The sequence below is a fragment of the Urtica dioica genome, chromosome 2, assembly GCF_054948205.1.
Source record: "Urtica dioica subsp. dioica isolate 48M chromosome 2, U.dioica_male_clone48M_v1_H2, whole genome shotgun sequence".
In the NCBI taxonomy this organism is placed as follows: domain Eukaryota; kingdom Viridiplantae; phylum Streptophyta; class Magnoliopsida; order Rosales; family Urticaceae; genus Urtica; species Urtica dioica.
The window spans coordinates 19738872-19761774 of record NC_142757.1 but is presented as its reverse complement, the minus strand read 5'-3'; positions in this window follow the sequence as shown (position 1 = coordinate 19761774).

Sequence of the window (22903 nt, the reverse complement as noted above, 5' to 3'; positions counted from 1 at the left end):
GAGGAGTAGCTTATCGACCCGTGGACTTGGTACTCGACTCGAGTAGTGAACTCAACTCGAGGAGAAAAGTAGGGTCGGCACGAGGAGTAGCTTGTCGACTCGTGGGCTCGGTACTCGACTCGAGGAGTGAACTCAACTCGAGGAGAAACGTAGAGTCGGCACGAGGAGTAACTTGTCGACTCGTGGACTCGGTACTCGACTCGAGGAGTGAAGTCAACTCGAGGAGAAACGTAGAGTCGGCACGAGGATTAGCTTATCGACCCCTGGCCTAGGTACTCGACTCGAGGAGTGAACTCAACTCGAGGAGAAACGTAGGGTCGGCACGAGGAGTAGCTTGTCGACTCGTGGGCTCGTTACTCGACTCGAGGAGTGAACTCAACTCGAGGAGAAACGTAGAGTCAGCACGAGGAGTTGCTTGTTGACTCATGGACTCGGTACTCGACTCGAGGAGTGAACTCAACTCGAGGAGAAACGTAGAGTCGGCACGAGGAGTAGCTTGTCGACTCGTGAGCTCGTTACTCGACTCGAGGAGTGAACTCAACTCGAGGAGAAACGTAGAGTCGGCACGAGGAGTAGCTTGTCGACTCGTGGACTCGGTACTCGACTCGAGGAGTGAACTCAACTCGAGGAGAAACGTAGAGTCGGCACGAGGAGTAGCTTATCGACCCGTGGCCTCGGTACTCGACTCGAGGAGTGAACTCAACTCGAGGAGAAACGTAGGGTCAGCACGAGGATTAGCTTGTCGAGTCGTGGACTCGGTACTCGACTCGGGAAGTGAACTCAACTCGAGGAGAAACGTAGAGTCGGCACGAGGAGTTGCTTGTTGACTCGTGGACTCGGTACTCGACTCGAGGAGTGAACTCCACTGGAGGAGAAACGTAGAGTCGGCACGAGGAGTAGCTTGTCGACTCGTGGACTCGGTTCTCGACTCGAGGAGTGAACTCAACTCGAGGAGAAACGTAGAGTCGGCACGAGGAGTTGCTTGTTGACTCGTGGACTCGGTACTCGACTCGAGGAGTGAACTCCACTCGAGGAGAAACGTAGAGTCGGCACGAGGAGTAGCTTATCGACCCGTGGCCTCGGTACTCGACTCGAGGAATGAACTCAACTCGAGGAGAAACGTAGAGTCGGCACGAGGAGTAGCTTGTCGACTCGTGGGCTTGTTACTCGACTCGAGGAGTGAACTCAACTTGAGGAGAAACGTAGAGGCGGCACGAGGAGTAGCTTGTCGACTCGTGGACTCGGTTCTCGACTCGAGGAGTGAACTCAACTCGAGGAGAAACATAGAGTCGGCACGAGGAGTAGCTTATCGACCCGTAGACTCGGTACTCGACTCGAGTAGTGAACTCAACTCGAAGAGAAAAGTAGGGTCGGCACGAGGAGTAGCTTGTCGACTCGTGGGCTCGGTACTCGACTCGAGGAGTGAACTCAACTCGAGGAGAAACGTAGAGTCGGCACGAGGAGTAACTTGTCGACTCGTGGACTCGGTACTCGACTCGAGGAGTGAACTCAACTCGAGGAGAAACGTAGAGTCGGCACGAGGAGTAGCTTATCGACCCGTGGCCTCGGTACTCGACTCGAGGAGTGAACTCAACTCGAGGAGAAACGTAGGGTAGGCACGAGGAGTAGCTTGTCGACGCGTGGGCTCGTTACTCGACTAGAGGAGTGAACTCAACTCGAGGAGAAACGTAGAGTCGGCACGAGGAGTTGCTTGTTGACTCATGGACTCGGTACTCGACTCAAGGAGTGAACTCCACTCGAGGAGAAACGTAGAGTCGGCACGAGGAGTAGCTTGTCAACTCGTGGACTCGGTTCTCGACTCGAGGAGTGAACTCAACTCGAGGAGAAACGTAGAGTCGGCACGAGGAGTTGCTTGTTGACTCGTGGACTCGGTACTCGACTCGAGGAGTGAACTCCACTCGAGGAGAAACGTAGAGTCGGCACGAGGAGTAGCTTATCGACCCGTGGCCTCGGTACTCGACTCGAGGAGTGAACTAAACTCGAGGAGAAACGTAGAGTCGGCACGAGGAGTAGCTTGTCGACTCGTGGTCTCGTTACTCGACTCGAGGAGTGAACTCAACTTGAGGAGAAACGTAGAGTCGGCACGAGGAGTAGCTTGTCGACTCGTGGACTCGGTTCTCGACTCGAGGAGTGAACTCAACTCGAGGAGAAACGTAGAGTCGGCACGAGGAGTAGCTTATCGACCCGTAGACTCGGTACTCGACTCGAGTAGTGAACTCAACTCGAGGAGAAAAGTAGGGTCGGCACGAGGAGTAGCTTGTCGACTCGTGGGCTCGGTACTCGACTCGAGGAGTGAACTCAACTCGAGGAGAAACGTAGAGTCGGCACGAGGAGTAACTTGTCGACTCGTGGACTCGGTACTCGACTCGAGGAGTGAACTCAACTCGAGGAGAAACGTAGAGTCGGCACGAGGAGTAGCTTATCGACCCGTGGCCTCGGTACTCGACTCGAGGAGTGAACTCAACTCGAGGAGAAACGTAGGGTAGGCACGAGGAGTAGCTTGTCGACTCGTGGGCTCGTTACTCGACTCGAGGAGTGAACTCAACTCGAGGAGAAACGTAGAGTCGGCACGAGGAGTTGCTTGTTGACTCATGGACTCGGTACTCGACTCAAGGAGTGAACTCCACTCGAGGAGAAACGTAGAGTCGGCACGAGGAGTAGCTTGTCAACTCGTGGACTCGGTTCTCGACTCGAGGAGTGAACTCAACTCGAGGAGAAACGTAGAGTCGGCACGAGGAGTTGCTTGTTGACTCGTGGACTCGGTACTCGACTCGAGGAGTGAACTCCACTCGAGGAGAAACGTAGAGTCGGCACGAGGAGTAGCTTATCGACCCGTGGCCTCGGTACTCGACTCGAGGAGTGAACTCAACTCGAGGAGAAACGTAGAGTCGGCACGAGGAGTAGCTTGTCGACTCGTGGGCTCGTTACTCGACTCGAGGAGTGAACTCAACTTGAGGAGAAACGTAGAGGCGGCACGAGGAGTAGCTTGTCGACTCGTGGACTCGGTTCTCGACTCGAGGAGTGAACTCAACTCGAGGAGAAACATAGAGTCGGCACGAGGAGTAGCTTATCGACCCGTAGACTCGGTACTCGACTCGAGTAGTGAACTCAACTCGAGGAGAAAAGTAGGGTCGGCACGAGGAGTAGCTTGTCGACTCGTGGGCTCGGTACTCGACTCGAGGAGTGAACTCAACTCGAGGAGAAACGTAGAGTCGGCACGAGGAGTAACTTGTCGACTCGTGGACTCGGTACTCGACTCGAGGAGTGAACTCAACTCGAGGAGAAACGTAGAGTCGGCACGAGGAGTAGCTTATCGACCCGTGGCCTCGGTACTCGACTCGAGGAGTGAACTCAACTCGAGGAGAAACGTAGAGTCGGCACGAGGAGTAGCTTGTCGACTCGTGGGCTCGTTACTCGACTCGAGGAGTGAACTCAACTTGAGGAGAAACGTAGAGTCGGCACGAGGAGTAGCTTGTCGACTCGTGGACTCGGTTCTCGACTCGAGGAGTGAACTCAACTCGAGGAGAAACGTAGAGTCGGCACGAGGAGTAGCTTGTCAACTCGTGGACTCGGTTCTCGACTCGAGGAGTGAACTCAACTCGAGGAGAAACGTAGAGTCGGCACGAGGAGTTGCTTGTTGACTCGTGGACTCGGTACTCGACTCGAGGAGTGAACTCCACTCGAGGAGAAACGTAGAGTCGGCACGAGGAGTAGCTTGTCGACTCGTGGACTCGGTTCTCGACTCGAGGAGTGAACTCAACTCGAGGAGAAACATAGAGTCGGCACGAGGAGTAGCTTATCGACCCGTAGACTCGGTACTCGACTCGAGTAGTGAACTCAACTCGAGGAGAAAAGTAGGGTCGGCACGAGGAGTAGCTTGTCGACTCGTGGGCTCGGTACTCGACTCGAGGAGTGAACTCAACTCGAGGAGAAACGTAGAGTCGGCACGAGGAGTAACTTGTCGACTCGTGGACTCGGTACTCGACTCGAGGAGTGAACTCAACTCGAGGAGAAACGTAGAGTCGGCACGAGGAGTAGCTTATCGACCCGTGGCCTCGGTACTCGACTCGAGGAGTGAACTCAACTCGAGGAGAAACGTAGAGTCGGCACGAGGAGTAGCTTGTCGACTCGTGGGCTCGTTACTCGACTCGAGGAGTGAACTCAACTTGAGGAGAAACGTAGAGTCGGCACGAGGAGTAGCTTGTCGACTCGTGGACTCGGTTCTCGACTCGAGGAGTGAACTCAACTCGAGGAGAAACGTAGAGTCGGCACGAGGAGTAGCTTGTCAACTCGTGGACTCGGTTCTCGACTCGAGGAGTGAACTCAACTCGAGGAGAAACGTAGAGTCGGCACGAGGAGTTGCTTGTTGACTCGTGGACTCGGTACTCGACTCGAGGAGTGAACTCCACTCGAGGAGAAACGTAGAGTCGGCACGAGGAGTAGCTTATCGACCCGTGGCCTCGGTACTCGACTCGAGGAGTGAACTCAACTCGAGGAGAAACGTAGAGTCGGCACGAGGAGTAGCTTGTCGACTCGTGGGCTCGTTACTCGACTCGAGGAGTGAACTCAACTTGAGGAGAAACGTAGAGTCGGCACGAGGAGTAGCTTGTCGACTCGTGGACTCGGTTCTCGACTCGAGGAGTGAACTCAACTCGAGGAGTAACGTAGAGTCGGCACGAGGAGTAGCTTATCGACCCGTAGACTCGGTACTCGACTCGAGTAGTGAACTCAACTCGAGGAGAAAAGTAGGGTCGGCACGAGGAGTAGCTTGTCGACTCGTGGGCTCGGTACTCGACTCGAGGAGTGAACTCAACTCGAGGAGAAACGTAGAGTCGGCACGAGGAGTAGCTTATCGACCCGTGGCCTCGGTACTCGACTCGAGGAGTGAACTCAACTCGAGGAGAAACGTAGGGTAGGCACGAGGAGTAGCTTGTCGACTCGTGGGCTCGTTACTCGACTCGAGGAGTGAACTCAACTCGAGGAGAAACGTAGAGTCGGCACGAGGAGTTGCTTGTTGACTCATGGACTCGGTACTCGACTCAAGGAGTGAACTCCACTCGAGGAGAAACGTAGAGTCGGCACGAGGAGTAGCTTGTCAACTCGTGGACTCGGTTCTCGACTCGAGGAGTGAACTCAACTCGAGGAGAAACGTAGAGTCGGCACGAGGAGTTGCTTGTTGACTCGTGGACTCGGTACTCGACTCGAGGAGTGAACTCCACTCGAGGAGAAACGTAGAGTCGGCACGAGGAGTAGCTTATCGACCCGTGGCCTCGGTACTCGACTCGAGGAGTGAACTCAACTCGAGGAGAAACGTAGAGTCGGCACGAGGAGTAGCTTGTCGACTCGTGGGCTCGTTACTCGACTCGAGGAGTGAACTCAACTTGAGGAGAAACGTAGAGGCGGCACGAGGAGTAGCTTGTCGACTCGTGGACTCGGTTCTCGACTCGAGGAGTGAACTCAACTCGAGGAGAAACATAGAGTCGGCACGAGGAGTAGCTTATCGACCCGTAGACTCGGTACTCGACTCGAGTAGTGAACTCAACTCGAGGAGAAAAGTAGGGTCGGCACGAGGAGTAGCTTGTCGACTCGTGGGCTCGGTACTCGACTCGAGGAGTGAACTCAACTCGAGGAGAAACGTAGAGTCGGCACGAGGAGTAACTTGTCGACTCGTGGACTCGGTACTCGACTCGAGGAGTGAACTCAACTCGAGGAGAAACGTAGAGTCGGCACGAGGAGTAGCTTATCGACCCGTGGCCTCGGTACTCGACTCGAGGAGTGAACTCAACTCGAGGAGAAACGTAGAGTCGGCACGAGGAGTAGCTTGTCGACTCGTGGGCTCGTTACTCGACTCGAGGAGTGAACTCAACTTGAGGAGAAACGTAGAGTCGGCACGAGGAGTAGCTTGTCGACTCGTGGACTCGGTTCTCGACTCGAGGAGTGAACTCAACTCGAGGAGAAACGTAGAGTCGGCACGAGGAGTAGCTTGTCAACTCGTGGACTCGGTTCTCGACTCGAGGAGTGAACTCAACTCGAGGAGAAACGTAGAGTCGGCACGAGGAGTTGCTTGTTGACTCGTGGACTCGGTACTCGACTCGAGGAGTGAACTCCACTCGAGGAGAAACGTAGAGTCGGCACGAGGAGTAGCTTATCGACCCGTGGCCTCGGTACTCGACTCGAGGAGTGAACTCAACTCGAGGAGAAACGTAGAGTCGGCACGAGGAGTAGCTTGTCGACTCGTGGGCTCGTTACTCGACTCGAGGAGTGAACTCAACTTGAGGAGAAACGTAGAGTCGGCACGAGGAGTAGCTTGTCGACTCGTGGACTCGGTTCTCGACTCGAGGAGTGAACTCAACTCGAGGAGAAACGTAGAGTCGGCACGAGGAGTAGCTTATCGACCCGTAGACTCGGTACTCGACTCGAGTAGTGAACTCAACTCGAGGAGAAAAGTAGGGTCGGCACGAGGAGTAGCTTGTCGACTCGTGGGCTCGGTACTCGACTCGAGGAGTGAACTCAACTCGAGGAGAAACGTAGAGTCAGCACGAGGAGTAACTTGTCGACTCGTGGACTCGGTACTCGACTCGAGGAGTGAACTCAACTCGAGGAGAAACGTAGAGTCGGCACGAGGAGTAGCTTATCGACCCGTGGCCTCGGTACTCGACTCGAGGAGTGAACTCAACTCGAGGAGAAACGTAGGGTAGGCACGAGGAGTAGCTTGTCGACTCGTGGGCTCGTTACTCGACTCGAGGAGTGAACTCAACTCGAGGAGAAACGTAGAGTCGGCACGAGGAGTTGCTTGTTGACTCATGGACTCGGTACTCGACTCAAGGAGTGAACTCCACTCGAGGAGAAACGTAGAGTCGGCACGAGGAGTAGCTTGTCAACTCGTGGACTCGGTTCTCGACTCGAGGAGTGAACTCAACTCGAGGAGAAACGTAGAGTCGGCACGAGGAGTTGCTTGTTGACTCGTGGACTCGGTACTCGACTCGAGGAGTGAACTCCACTCGAGGAGAAACGTAGAGTCGGCACGAGGAGTAGCTTATCGACCCGTGGTCTCGGTACTCGACTCGAGGAGTGAACTCAACTCGAGGAGAAACGTAGAGTCGGCACGAGGAGTAGCTTGTCGACTCGTGGGCTCGTTACTCGACTCGAGGAGTGAACTCAACTTGAGGAGAAACGTAGAGGCGGCACGAGGAGTAGCTTGTCGACTCGTGGACTCGGTTCTCGACTCGAGGAGTGAACTCAACTCGAGGAGAAACATAGAGTCGGCACGAGGAGTAGCTTATCGACCCGTAGACTCGGTACTCGACTCGAGTAGTGAACTCAACTCGAGGAGAAAAGTAGGGTCGGCACGAGGAGTAGCTTGTCGACTCGTGGGCTCGGTACTCGACTCGAGGAGTGAACTCAACTCGAGGAGAAACGTAGAGTCGGCACGAGGAGTAACTTGTCGACTCGTGGACTCGGTACTCGACTCGAGGAGTGAACTCAACTCGAGGAGAAACGTAGAGTCGGCACGAGGAGTAGCTTATCGACCCGTGGCCTCGGTACTCGACTCGAGGAGTGAACTCAACTCGAGGAGAAACGTAGAGTCGGCACGAGGAGTAGCTTGTCGACTCGTGGGCTCGTTACTCGACTCGAGGAGTGAACTCAACTTGAGGAGAAACGTAGAGTCGGCACGAGGAGTAGCTTGTCGACTCGTGGACTCGGTTCTCGACTCGAGGAGTGAACTCAACTCGAGGAGAAACGTAGAGTCGGCACGAGGAGTAGCTTGTCAACTCGTGGACTCGGTTCTCGACTCGAGGAGTGAACTCAACTCGAGGAGAAACGTAGAGTCGGCACGAGGAGTTGCTTGTTGACTCGTGGACTCGGTACTCGACTCGAGGAGTGAACTCCACTCGAGGAGAAACGTAGAGTCGGCACGAGGAGTAGCTTATCGACCCGTGGCCTCGGTACTCGACTCGAGGAGTGAACTCAACTCGAGGAGAAACGTAGAGTCGGCACGAGGAGTAGCTTGTCGACTCGTGGGCTCGTTACTCGACTCGAGGAGTGAACTCAACTTGAGGAGAAACGTAGAGTCGGCACGAGGAGTAGCTTGTCGACTCGTGGACTCGGTTCTCGACTCGAGGAGTGAACTCAACTCGAGGAGAAACGTAGAGTCGGCACGAGGAGTAGCTTATCGACCCGTAGACTCGGTACTCGACTCGAGTAGTGAACTCAACTCGAGGAGAAAAGTAGGGTCGGCACGAGGAGTAGCTTGTCGACTCGTGGGCTCGGTACTCGACTCGAGGAGTGAACTCAACTCGAGGAGAAACGTAGAGTCAGCACGAGGAGTAACTTGTCGACTCGTGGACTCGGTACTCGACTCGAGGAGTGAACTCAACTCGAGGAGAAACGTAGAGTCGGCACGAGGAGTAGCTTATCGACCCGTGGCCTCGGTACTCGACTCGAGGAGTGAACTCAACTCGAGGAGAAACGTAGGGTAGGCACGAGGAGTAGCTTGTCGACTCGTGGGCTCGTTACTCGACTCGAGGAGTGAACTCAACTCGAGGAGAAACGTAGAGTCGGCACGAGGAGTTGCTTGTTGACTCATGGACTCGGTACTCGACTCAAGGAGTGAACTCCACTCGAGGAGAAACGTAGAGTCGGCACGAGGAGTAGCTTGTCAACTCGTGGACTCGGTTCTCGACTCGAGGAGTGAACTCAACTCGAGGAGAAACGTAGAGTCGGCACGAGGAGTTGCTTGTTGACTCGTGGACTCGGTACTCGACTCGAGGAGTGAACTCCACTCGAGGAGAAACGTAGAGTCGGCACGAGGAGTAGCTTATCGACCCGTGGTCTCGGTACTCGACTCGAGGAGTGAACTCAACTCGAGGAGAAACGTAGAGTCGGCACGAGGAGTAGCTTGTCGACTCGTGGGCTCGTTACTCGACTCGAGGAGTGAACTCAACTTGAGGAGAAACGTAGAGGCGGCACGAGGAGTAGCTTGTCGACTCGTGGACTCGGTTCTCGACTCGAGGAGTGAACTCAACTCGAGGAGAAACATAGAGTCGGCACGAGGAGTAGCTTATCGACCCGTAGACTCGGTACTCGACTCGAGTAGTGAACTCAACTCGAGGAGAAAAGTAGGGTCGGCACGAGGAGTAGCTTGTCGACTCGTGGGCTCGGTACTCGACTCGAGGAGTGAACTCAACTCGAGGAGAAACGTAGAGTCGGCACGAGGAGTAACTTGTCGACTCGTGGACTCGGTACTCGACTCGAGGAGTGAACTCAACTCGAGGAGAAACGTAGAGTCGGCACGAGGAGTAGCTTATCGACCCGTGGCCTCGGTACTCGACTCGAGGAGTGAACTCAACTCGAGGAGAAACGTAGAGTCGGCACGAGGAGTAGCTTGTCGACTCGTGGGCTCGTTACTCGACTCGAGGAGTGAAATCAACTTGAGGAGAAACGTAGAGTCGGCACGAGGAGTAGCTTGTCGACTCGTGGACTCGGTTCTCGACTCGAGGAGTGAACTCAACTCGAGGAGAAACGTAGAGTCGGCACGAGGAGTAGCTTGTCAACTCGTGGACTCGGTTCTCGACTCGAGGAGTGAACTCAACTCGAGGAGAAACGTAGAGTCGGCACGAGGAGTTGCTTGTTGACTCGTGGACTCGGTACTCGACTCGAGGAGTGAACTCCACTCGAGGAGAAACGTAGATTCGGCACGAGGAGTAGCTTATCGACCCGTGGCCTCGGTACTCGACTCGAGGAGTGAACTCAACTCGAGGAGAAACGTAGAGTCGGCACGAGGAGTAGCTTGTCGACTCGTGGGCTCGTTACTCGACTCGAGGAGTAAACTCAACTTGAGGAGAAACGTAGAGTCGGCACGAGGAGTAGCTTGTCGACTCGTGGACTCGGTTCTCGACTCGAGGAGTGAACTCAACTCGAGGAGAAACGTAGAGTCGGCACGAGGAGTTGCTTATCGACCCGTGGCCTCGGTACTCGACTCGAGGAGTGAACTCAACTCGAGGAGAAACGTAGGGTCGGCACGAGGATTATCTTGTCGACTCGTGGACTCGGTTCTCGACTCGAGGAGTGAACTCAACTCGAGGAGAAACGTAGAGGAGAAACGTATAGTCGGCACGAGGAGTAGCTTGTCGACTCGTGGACTCGGTTCTCGACTCGAGGAGTGAACTCAACTCGAGGAGAAACGTAGAGTCGGCACGAGGAGTTGCTTGTTGACTCGTGGACTCGGTACTCGACTCGAGGAGTGAACTCCACTCGAGGAGAAACGTAGAGTCGGCACGAGGAGTAGCTTATCGACCCGTGGCCTCGGTACTCGACTCGAGGAGTGAACTCAACTCGAGGAGAAACGTAGAGTCGGCACGAGGAGTAGCTTGTCGACTCGTGGGCTCGTTACTCGACTCGAGGAGTGAACTCAACTTGAGGAGAAACGTAGAGTCGGCACGAGGAGTAGCTTGTCGACTCGTGGACTCGGTTCTCGACTCGAGGAGTGAACTCAACTCGAGGAGAAACGTAGAGTCGGCACGAGGAGTAGCTTATCGACCCGTAGACTCGGTACTCGACTCGAGTAGTGAACTCAACTCGAGGAGAAAAGTAGGGTCGGCACGAGGAGTAGCTTGTCGACTCGTGGGCTCGGTACTCGACTCGAGGAGTGAACTCAACTCGAGGAGAAACGTAGAGTCGGCACGAGGAGTAACTTGTCGACTCGTGGACTCGGTACTCGACTCGAGGAGTGAACTCAACTCGAGGAGAAACGTAGAGTCGGCACGAGGAGTAGCTTAGCGACCCGTAGACTCGGTACTCGACTCGAGTAGTGAACTCAACTCGAGGAGAAAAGTAGGGTCGGCACGAGGAGTAGCTTGTCGACTCGTGGGCTCGGTACTCGACTCGAGGAGTGAACTCAACTCGAGGAGAAACGTAGAGTCGGCACGAGGAGTAACTTGTCGACTCGTGGACTCGGTACTCGACTCGAGGAGTGAACTCAACTCGAGGAGAAACGTAGAGTCGGCACGAGGAGTAGCTTATCGACCCGTGGCCTCGGTACTCGACTCGAGGAGTGAACTCAACTCGAGGAGAAACGTAGGGTAGGCACGAGGAGTAGCTTGTCGACTCGTGGGCTCGTTACTCGACTCGAGGAGTGAACTCAACTCGAGGAGAAACGTAGAGTCGGCACGAGGAGTTGCTTGTTGACTAATGGACTCGGTACTCGACTCAAGGAGTGAACTCCACTCGAGGAGAAACGTAGAGTCGGCACGAGGAGTAGCTTGTCAACTCGTGGACTCGGTTCTCGACTCGAGGAGTGAACTCAACTCGAGGAGAAACGTAGAGTCGGCATGAGGAGTTGCTTGTTGACTCGTGGACTCGGTACTCGACTCGAGGAGTGAACTCCACTCGAGGAGAAATGTAGAGTCGGCACGAGGAGTAGCTTATCGACCCGTGGCCTCGGTACTCGACTCGAGGAGTGAACTCAACTCGAGGAGAAACGTAGAGTCGGCACGAGGAGTAGCTTGTCGACTCGTGGGCTCGTTACTCGACTTGAGGAGTGAACTCAACTTGAGGAGAAACGTAGAGTCGGCACGAGGAGTAGCTTGTCGACTCGTGGACTCGGTTCTCGACTCGAGGAGTGAACTCAACTCGAGGAGAAACGTAGGGTAGGCACGAGGAGTAGCTTGTCGACTCGTGGGCTCGTTACTCGACTCGAGGAGTGAACTCAACTCGAGGAGAAACGTAGAGTCGGCACGAGGAGTTGCTTGTTGACTCATGGACTCGGTACTCGACTCAAGGAGTGAACTCCACTCGAGGAGAAACGTAGAGTCTGCACGAGGAGTAGCTTGTCAACTCGTGGACTCGGTTCTCGACTCGAGGAGTGAACTCAACTCGAGGAGAAACGTAGAGTCGGCACGAGGAGTAGCTTGTCGACTCGTGGGCTCGTTACTCGACTCGAGGAGTGAACTCAACTCGAGGAGAAACATAGAGTCGGCACGAGGAGTAGCTTGTCGACTCGTGGACTCGGTACTCGACTCGAGGAGTGAACTCAACTCGAGGAGAAACGTAGAGTCGGCACGAGGAGTAGCTTGTCGACTCGTGGACTCGGTTCTCGACTCGAGGAGTAAACTCAACTCGAGGAGAAACGTAGAGTCGGCACGAGGAGTTGCTTATCGACCCGTGGCCTCGGTACTCGACTCGAGGAGTGAACTCAACTCGAGGAGAAACGTAGGGTCGGCACGAGGATTATCTTGTCGAGTCGTGGACTCGGTACTCGACTCGAGGAGTGAACTCAACTCGAGGAGAAACGTAGAGTCGGCACGAGGAGTAACTTGTCGACTCGTGGACTCGGTAGTCGACTCGAGGAGTGAACTCAACTCGAGGAGAAACGTAGAGTCGGCACGAGGAGTTGCTTATCGACCCGTGGCCTCGGTACTCGACTCGAGGAGTGAACTCAACTCGAGGAGAAACGTAGGGTCGACACGAGGATTATCTTGTCGAGTCGTGGACTCGGTACTCGACTCGAGGAGTGAACTCAACTCGAGGAGAAACGTAGAGTCGGCACGAGGAGTAACTTGTCGACTCGTGGACTCGGTACTCGACTCGAGGAGTGAACTCAACTCGAGGAGAAACGTAGAGTCGGCACGAGGAGTTGCTTGTTGACTCGTGGACTCGGTACTCGACTCGAGGAGTGAACTCAACTCGAGGAGAAAAGTAGGGTCGGCACGAGGAGTACATTGTCGACTCGTGGGCTCGGTACTCGACTCGAGGAGTGAATTCAACTCGAGGAGAAACGTAGAGTCGGCACGAGGAGTAACTTGTCGACTCGTGGACTCAGTACTCGACTCGAGCAGTGAACTCAACTCGATGAGAAACGTAGAGTCGGCACGAGGAGTAGCTTATCCACCCGTGGCCTCGGTACTCGACTCGAGGAGTGAACTCAACTCGAGGAGAAACGTAGAGTCGGCACGAGGAGTTGCTTGTTGACTCGTGGACTCGGTACTCGACTCAAGGAGTGAACTCCACTCGAGGAGAAACGTAGAGTCGGCACGAGGAGTAGCTTGTCAACTCGTGGACTCGGTTCTCGACTCGAGGAGTGAACTCAACTCGAGGAGAAACGTAGAGTCGGCACGAGGAGTTGCTTGTTGACTCGTGGACTCGGTACTCGACTCGAGGAGTGAACTCCACTCGAGGAGAAACGTAGAGTCGGCACGAGGAGTAGCTTATCGACCCGTGGCCTCGGTACTCGACTCGAGGAGTGAACTCAACTCGAGGAGAAACGTAGAGTCGGCACGAGGAGTAGCTTGTCGACTCGTGGGCTCGTTACTCGACTCGAGGAGTGAACTCAACTTGAGGAGAAACGTAGAGTCGGCACGAGGAGTAGCTTGTCGACTCGTGGACTCGGTTCTCGACTCGAGGAGTGAACTCAACTCGAGGAGAAACGTAGGGTAGGCACGAGGAGTAGCTTGTCGACTCGTGGGCTCGTTACTCGACTCGAGGAGTGAACTCAACTCGAGGAGAAACGTAGAGTCGGCACGAGGAGTTGCTTGTTGACTCATGGACTCGGTACTCGACTCAAGGAGTGAACTCCACTCGAGGAGAAACGTAGAGTCGGCACGAGGAGTAGCTTGTCAACTCGTGGACTCGGTTCTCGACTCGAGGAGTGAACTCAACTCGAGGAGAAACGTAGAGTCGCCACGAGGAGTAGCTTGTCGACTCGTGGGCTCGTTACTCGACTCGAGGAGTGAACTCAACTCGAGGAGAAACGTAGAGTCGGCACGAGGAGTAGCTTGTCGACTCGTGGACTCGGTACTCGACTCGAGGAGTGAACTCAACTCGAGGAGAAACGTAGAGTCGGCACGAGGAGTAGCTTGTCGACTCGTGGACTCGGTTCTCGACTTGAGGAGTGAACTCAACTCGAGGAGAAACGTAGAGTCGGCACGAGGAGTTGCTTATCGACCCGTGGCCTCGGTACTCGACTCGAGGAGTGAACTCAACTCGAGGAGAAACGTAGGGTCGGCACGAGGATTATCTTGTCGAGTCGTGGACTCGGTACTCGACTCGAGGAGTGAACTCAACTCGAGGAGAAACGTAGAGTCGGCACGAGGAGTAACTTGTCGACTCGTGGACTCGGTACTCGACTCGAGGAGTGAACTCAACTCGAGGAGAAACGTAGAGTCGGCACGAGGAGTAGCTTATCGACCCGTAGACTCGGTACTCGACTCGAGTAGTGAACTCAACTCGAGGAGAAAAGTAGGGTCGGCACGAGGAGTAGCTTGTCGACTCGTGGGCTCGGTACTCGACTCGAGGAGTGAACTCAACTCGAGGAGAAACGTAGAGTCGGCACGAGGTGTAACTTGTCGACTCGTGGACTCGGTACTCGACTCGAGGAGTGAACTCAACTCGAGGAGAAACGTAGAGTCGGCACGAGGAGTAGCTTATCCACCCGTGGCCTCGGTACTCGACTCGAGGAGTGAACTCAACTCGAGGAGAAACGTAGGGTAGGCACGAGGAGTAGCTTGTCGACTCGTGGGCTCGTTACTCGACTCGAGGAGTGAACTCAACTCGAGGAGAAACGTAGAGTCGGCACGAGGAGTTGCTTGTTGACTGATGGACTCGGTACTCGACTCAAGGAGTGAACTCCACTCGAGGAGAAACGTAGAGTCGGCACGAGGAGTAGCTTATCGACCCGTGGCCTCGGTACTCGACTCGAGGAGTGAACTCAACTCGAGGAGAAACGTAGAGTCGGCACGAGGAGTAGCTTGTCGACTCGTGGGCTCGTTACTCGACTCGAGGAGTGAACTGAACTTGAGGAGAAACGTAGAGTCGGCACGAGGAGTAGCTTGTCGACTCGTGGACTCGGTTCTCGACTCGAGGAGTGAACTCAACTCGAGGAGAAACGTAGAGTCGGCACGAGGAGTAGCTTATCGACCCGTAGACTCGGTACTCGACTCGAGTAGTGAACTCAACTCGAGGAGAAAAGTAGGGTCGGCACGAGGAGTAGCTTGTCGACTCGTGGGCTCGGTACTCGACTCGAGGAGTGAACTCAACTCGAGGAGAAACGTAGAGTCGGCACGAGGAGTAACTTGTCGACTCGTGGACTCGGTACTCGACTCGAGGAGTGAACTCAACTCGAGGAGAAACGTAGAGTCGGCACGAGGAGTAGCTTATCGACCCGTGGCCTCGGTACTCGACTCGAGGAGTGAACTCAACTCGAGGAGAAACGTAGGGTAGGCACGAGGAGTAGCTTGTCGACTCGTGGGCTCGTTACTCGACTCGAGGAGTGAACTCAACTCGAGGAGAAACGTAGAGTCGGCACGAGGAGTTGCTTGTTGACTCATGGACTCGGTACTCGACTCAAGGAGTGAACTCCACTCGAGGAGAAACGTAGAGTCGGCACGAGGAGTAGCTTGTCAACTCGTGGACTCGGTTCTCGACTCGAGGAGTGAACTCAACTCGAGGAGAAACGTAGAGTCGGCACGAGGAGTAGCTTGTCGACTCGTGGGCTCGTTACTCGACTCGAGGAGTGAACTCAACTCGAGGAGAAACGTAGAGTCGGCACGAGGAGTTGCTTGTTGACTCATGGACTCGGTACTCGACTCAAGGAGTGAACTCCACTCGAGGAGAACCGTAGAGTCGGCACGAGGAGTAGCTTGACAACTCGTGGACTCGGTTCTCGACTCGAGGAGTGAACTCAACTCGAGGAGAAACGTAGAGTCGGCACGAGGAGTAGCTTGTTGACTCGTGGACTCGGTACTCGACTCGAGGAGTGAACTCCACTCGAGGAGAAACGTAGAGTCGGCACGAGGAGTAGCTTATCGACCCGTGGCCTCGGTACTCGACTCGAGGAGTGAACTCAACTCGAGGAGAAACGTAGAGTCGGCACGAGGAGTTGCTTGTTGACTCATGGACTCGGTACTCAACTCGAGGAGTGAACTCAACTCGAGGAGAAACGTAGAGTCGGCATGAGGAGTTGCTTGTTGACTCATGGACTCGGTACTCGACTCAAGGAGTGAACTCCACTCGAGGAGAAACGTAGAGTCGGCACGAGGAGTAGCTTGTCAACTCGTGGACTCGGTTCTCGACTCGAGGAGTGAACTCAACTCGAGGAGAAACGTAGAGTCGGCACGAGGAGTTGCTTGTTGACTCGTGGACTCGGTACTCGACTCGAGGAGTGAACTCCACTCGAGGAGAAACGTAGAGTCGGCACGAGGAGTAGCTTATCGACCCGTGGCCTCGGTACTCGACTCGAGGAGTGAACTCAACTCGAGGAGAAACGTAGAGTCGGCACGAGGAGTAGCTTGTCGACTCGTGGGCTCGTTACTCGACTCGAGGAGTGAACTCAACTTGAGGAGAAACGTAGAGTCGGCACGAGGAGTAGCTTGTCGACTCGTGGACTCGGTTCTCGACTGGAGGAGTGAACTCAACTCGAGGAGAAACGTAGAGTCGGCACGAGGAGTAGCTTATCGACCCGTAGACTCGGTACTCGACTCGAGTAGTGAACTCAACTCGAGGAGAAACGTAGAGTCGGCACGAGGAGTAACTTGTCGACTCGTGGGCTCGGTACTCGACTCGAGGAGTGAACTCAACTCGAGGAGAAACGTAGAGTCGGCACGAGGAGTAGCTTATCGACCCGTGGCCTCGGTACTCGACTCGAGGAGTGAACTCAACTCGAGGAGAAACGTAGGGTAGGCACGAGGAGTAGCTTGTCGACTCGTGGGCTCGTTACTCGACTCGAGGAGTGAACTCAACTCGAGGAGAAACGTAGAGTCGGCACGAGGAGTTGCTTGTTGACTCATGGACTCGGTACTCGACTCAAGGAGTGAACTCCACTCGAGGAGAAACGTAGAGTCGGCACGAGGAGTAGCTTGTCAACTCGTGGACTCGGTACTCGACTCGAGGAGTGAACTCCACTCGAGGAGAAACGTAGAGTCGGCACGAGGAGTAGCTTATCGACCCGTGGCCTCGGTACTCGACTCGAGGAGTGAACTCAACTCGAGGAGAAACGTAGAGTCGGCACGAGGAGTAGCTTGTCGACTCGTGGGCTCGTTACTCGACTCGAGGAGTGAACTCAACTTGAGGAGAAACGTAGAGTCGGCACAAGGAGTAGCTTGTCGACTCGTGGACTCGGTTCTCGACTGGAGGAGTGAACTCAACTCGAGGAGAAACGTAGAGTCGGCACGAGGAGTAGCTTGTCGACTCGTGGGCTCGTTACTCGACTCGAGGAGTGAACTCAACTCGAGGAGAAACGTAGAGTCGGCACGAGGAGTTGCTTGTTGACTCATGGACTCGGTACTCGACTCAAGGAGTGAACTCCACTCGAGGAGAACCGTAGAGTCGGCACGAGGAGTAGCTTGTCAACTCGTGGACTCGGTTCTCGACTCGAGGAGTGAACTCAACTCGAGGAGAAACGTAGAGTCGGCACGAGGAGTAGCTTGTTGACTCGTGGACTCGGTACTCGACTCGAGGAGTGAACTCCACTCGAGGAGAAACGTAGAGTCGGCACGAGGAGTAGCTTATCGACCCGTGGCCTCGGTACTCGACTCGAGGAGTGAACTCAACTCGAGGAGAAACGTAGAGTCGGCACGAGGAGTTGCTTGTTGACTCATGGACTCGGTACTCAACTCGAGGAGTGAACTCAACTCGAGGAGAAACGTAGAGTCGGCATGAGGAGTTGCTTGTTGACTCATGGACTCGGTACTCGACTCAAGGAGTGAACTCCACTCGAGGAGAAACGTAGAGTCGGCACGAGGAGTAGCTTGTCAACTCGTGGACTCGGTTCTCGACTCGAGGAGTGAACTCAACTCGAGGAGAAACGTAGAGTCGGCACGAGGAGTTGCTTGTTGACTCGTGGACTCGGTACTCGACTCGAGGAGTGAACTCCACTCGAGGAGAAACGTAGAGTCGGCACGAGGAGTAGCTTATCGACCCGTGGCCTCGGTACTCGACTCGAGGAGTGAACTCAACTCGAGGAGAAACGTAGAGTCGGCACGAGGAGTAGCTTGTCGACTCGTGGGCTCGTTACTCGACTCGAGGAGTGAACTCAACTTGAGGAGAAACGTAGAGTCGGCACGAGGAGTAGCTTGTCGACTCGTGGACTCGGTTCTCGACTGGAGGAGTGAACTCAACTCGAGGAGAAACGTAGAGTCGGCACGAGGAGTAGCTTATCGACCCGTAGACTCGGTACTCGACTCGAGTAGTGAACTCAACTCGAGGAGAAACGTAGAGTCGGCACGAGGAGTAACTTGTCGACTCGTGGGCTCGGTACTCGACTCGAGGAGTGAACTCAACTCGAGGAGAAACGTAGAGTCGGCACGAGGAGTAGCTTATCGACCCGTGGCCTCGGTACTCTACTCGAGGAGTGAACTCAACTCGAGGAGAAACGTAGGGTAGGCACGAGGAGTAGCTTGTCGACTCGTGGGCTCGTTACTCGACTCGAGGAGTGAACTCAACTCGAGGAGAAACGTAGAGTCGGCACGAGGAGTTGCTTGTTGACTCATGGACTCGGTACTCGACTCAAGGAGTGAACTCCACTCGAGGAGAAACGTAGAGTCGGCACGAGGAGTAGCTTGTCAACTCGTGGACTCGGTTCTCGACTCGAGGAGTGAACTCAACTCGAGGAGAAACGTAGAGTCGGCACGAGGAGTAGCTTGTCGACTCGTGGGCTCGTTACTCGACTCGAGGAGTGAACTCAACTCGAGGAGAAACGTAGAGTCGGCACGAGGAGTTGCTTGTTGACTCATGGACTCGGTACTCGACTCAAGGAGTGAACTCCACTCGAGGAGAACCGTAGAGTCGGCACGAGGAGTAGCTTGTCAACTCGTGGACTCGGTTCTCGACTCGAGGAGTGAACTGAACTCGAGGAGAAACGTAGAGTCGGCACGAGGAGTAGCTTGTTGACTCGTGGACTCGGTACTCGACTCGAGGAGTGAACTCCACTCGAGGAGAAACGTAGAGTCGGCACGAGGAGTAGCTTATCGACCCGTGGCCTCGGTACTCGACTCGAGGAGTGAACTCAACTCGAGGAGAAACGTAGAGTTGGCACGAGGAGTTGCTTGTTGACTCATGGACTCGGTACTCAACTCGAGGAGTGAACTCAACTCGAGGAGAAACGTAGAGTCGGCATGAGGAGTTGCTTGTTGACTCATGGACTCGGTACTCGACTCAAGGAGTGAACTCCACTCGAGGAGAAACGTAGAGTCGGCACGAGGAGTAGCTTGTCAACTCGTGGACTCGGTTCTCGACTCGAGGAGTGAACTCAACTCGAGGAGAAACGTAGAGTCGGCACGAGGAGTTGCTTGTTGACTCGTGGACTCGGTACTCGACTCGAGGAGTGAACTCCACTCGAGGAGAAACGTAGAGTCGGCACGAGGAGTAGCTTATCGACCCGTGGCCTCGGTACTCGACTCGAGGAGTGAACTCAACTCGAGGAGAAACGTAGAGTCGGCACGAGGAGTAGCTTGTCGACTCGTGGGCTCGTTACTCGACTCGAGGAGTGAACTCAACTTGAGGAGAAACGTAGAGTCGGCACGAGGAGTAGCTTGTCGACTCGTGGACTCGGTTCTCGACTGGAGGAGTGAACTCAACTCGAGGAGAAACGTAGAGTCGGCACGAGGAGTAGCTTGTCGACTCGTGGGCTCGTTACTCGACTCGAGGAGTGAACTCAACTCGAGGAGAAACGTAGAGTCGGCACGAGGAGTTGCTTGTTGACTCATGGACTCGGTACTCGACTCAAGGAGTGAACTCCACTCGAGGAGAACCGTAGAGTCGGCACGAGGAGTAGCTTGTCAACTCGTGGACTCGGTTCTCGACTCGAGGAGTGAACTCAACTCGAGGAGAAACGTAGAGTCGGCACGAGGAGTAGCTTGTTGACTCGTGGACTCGGTACTCGACTCGAGGAGTGAACTCCACTCGAGGAGAAACGTAGAGTCGGCACGAGGAGTAGCTTATCGACCCGTGGCCTCGGTACTCGACTCGAGGAGTGAACTCAACTCGAGGAGAAACGTAGAGTCGGCACGAGGAGTTGCTTGTTGACTCATGGACTCGGTACTCAACTCGAGGAGTGAACTCAACTCGAGGAGAAACGTAGAGTCGGCATGAGGAGTTGCTTGTTGACTCATGGACTCGGTACTCGACTCAAGGAGTGAACTCCACTCGAGGAGAAACGTAGAGTCGGCACGAGGAGTAGCTTGTCAACTCGTGGACTCGGTTCTCGACTCGAGGAGTGAACTCAACTCGAGGAGAAACGTAGAGTCGGCACGAGGAGTTGCTTGTTGACTCGTGGACTCGGTACTCGACTCGAGGAGTGAACTCCACTCGAGGAGAAACGTAGAGTCGGCACGAGGAGTAGCTTATCGACCCGTGGCCTCGGTACTCGACTCGAGGAGTGAACTCAACTCGAGGAGAAACGTAGAGTCGGCACGAGGAGTAGCTTGTCGACTCGTGGGCTCGTTACTCGACTCGAGGAGTGAACTCAACTTGAGGAGAAACGTAGAGTCGGCACGAGGAGTAGCTTGTCGACTCGTGGACTCGGTTCTCGACTGGAGGAGTGAACTCAACTCGAGGAGAAACGTAGAGTCGGCACGAGGAGTAGCTTATCGACCCGTAGACTCGGTACTCGACTCGAGTAGTGAACTCAACTCGAGGAAAAACGTAGAGTCGGCACGAGGAGTTGCTTGTTGACTCATGGACTCGGTACTCAACTCGAGGAGTGAACTCAACTCGAGGAGAAACGTAGAGTCGGCATGAGGAGTTGCTTGTTGACTCATGGACTCGGTACTCGACTCAAGGAGTGAACTCCACTCGAGGAGAACCGTAGAGTCGGCACGAGGAGTAGCTTGTCAACTCGTGGACTCGGTTCTCGACTCGAGGAGTGAACTCAACTCGAGGAGAAACGTAGAGTCGGCACGAGGAGTAGCTTGTTGACTCGTGGACTCGGTACTCGACTCGAGGAGTGAACTCCACTCGAGGAGAAACGTAGAGTCGGCACGAGGAGTAGCTTATCGACCCGTGGCCTCGGTACTCGACTCGAGGAGTGAACTCAACTCGAGGAGAAACGTAGAGTCGGCACGAGGAGTTGCTTGTTGACTCATGGACTCGGTACTCAACTCGAGGAGTGAACTCAACTCGAGGAGAAACGTAGAGTCGGCATGAGGAGTTGCTTGTTGACTCATGGACTCGGTACTCGACTCAAGGAGTGAACTCCACTCGAGGAGAAACGTAGAGTCGGCACGAGGAGTAACTTGTCGACTCGTGGGCTCGGTACTCGACTCGAGGAGTGAACTCAACTCGAGGAGAAATGTAGAGTCGGCACGAGGAGTAACTTGTCGACTCGTGGACTCGGTACTCGACTCGAGGAGTGAACTCAACTCGAGGAGAAACGTAGAGTCGGCACGAGGAGTAGCTTATCGACCCGTGGCCTCGGTACTCGACTCGAGGAGTGAACTCAACTCGAGGAGAAACGTAGGGTAGGCACGAGGAGTAGCTTGTCGACTCGTGGGCTCGTTACTCGACTCGAGGAGTGAACTCAACTCGAGGAGAAACGTAGAGTCGGCACGAGGAGTTGCTTGTTGACTCATGGACTCGGTACTCGACTCAAGGAGTGAACTCCACTCGAGGAGAAACGTAGAGTCGGCACGAGGAGTAGCTTGTCAACTCGTGGACTCGGTTCTCGACTCGAGGAGTGAACTCAACTCGAGGAGAAACGTAGAGTCGGCACGAGGAATAGCTTGTCGACTCGTGGGCTCGTTACTCGACTCGAGGAGTGAACTCAACTCGAGGAGAAACGTAGAGTCGGCACGAGGAGTAGCTTGTCGACTCGTGGACTCGGTTCTCGACTCGAGGAGTGAACTCAACTCGAGGAGAAACGTAGAGTCGGCACGAGGAGTTGCTTATCGACCCGTGGCCTCGGTACTCGACTCGAGGAGTGAACTCAACTCGAGGAAAAACGTAGGGTCGGCACGAGGATTATCTTGTCGAGTCGTGGACTCGGTACTCGACTCGGAGAGTGAACTCAACTCGAGGAGAAACGTAGAGTCGGCACGAGGAGTTGCTTGTTAACTCGTGGACTCGGTACTCGACTCGAGGAGTGAACTCCACTGGAGGAGAAACGTAGAGTCGGCGCGAGGAGTAGCTTGTCGACTCGTGGACTCGGTTCTCGACTCGAGGAGTGAACTCAACTCGGGAGAAACGTAGAGTCGGCACGAGGAGTTGCTTGTTGACTCGTGGACTCGGTACTCGACTCGAGGAGTGAACTCCACTCGAGGAGAAACGTAGAGTCGGCACGAGGAGTAGCTTATCGACCCGTGGCCTCGGTACTCGACTCGAGGAGTGAACTCAACTCGAGGAGAAACGTAGAGTCGGCACGAGGACTAGCTTGTCGACTCGTGGGCTCGTTACTCGACTCGAGGAGTGAACTCAACTTGAGGAGAAACGTAGAGTCGGCACGAGGAGTAGCTTGTCGACTCGTGGACTCGGTTCTCGACTCGAGGAGTGAACTCAACTCGAGGAGAAACGTAGAGTCGGCACGAGGAGTTGCTTGTTGACTCGTGGACTCGGTACTCGACTCGAGGAGTGAACTCCACTCGAGGAGAAACGTAGAGTCGGCACGAGTAGTAGCTTGTCGACTCGTGGACTCGGTACTCGACTCGAGGAGAAAAGTAGGGTCGGCACGAGGAGTAGCTTGTAGACTCGTGGGCTCGGTACTCGACTCGAGGAGTGAACTCAACTCGAGGAGAAACGTAGAGTCGGCACGAGGAGTAACTTGTCGACTCGTGGACTCGGTACTCGACTCGAGGAGTGAACTCAACTCGAGGAGAAACGTAGAGTCGGCACGAGGAGTAGCTTATCGACCCGTGGCCTCGGTACTCGACTCGAGGAGTGAACTCAACTCGAGGAGAAA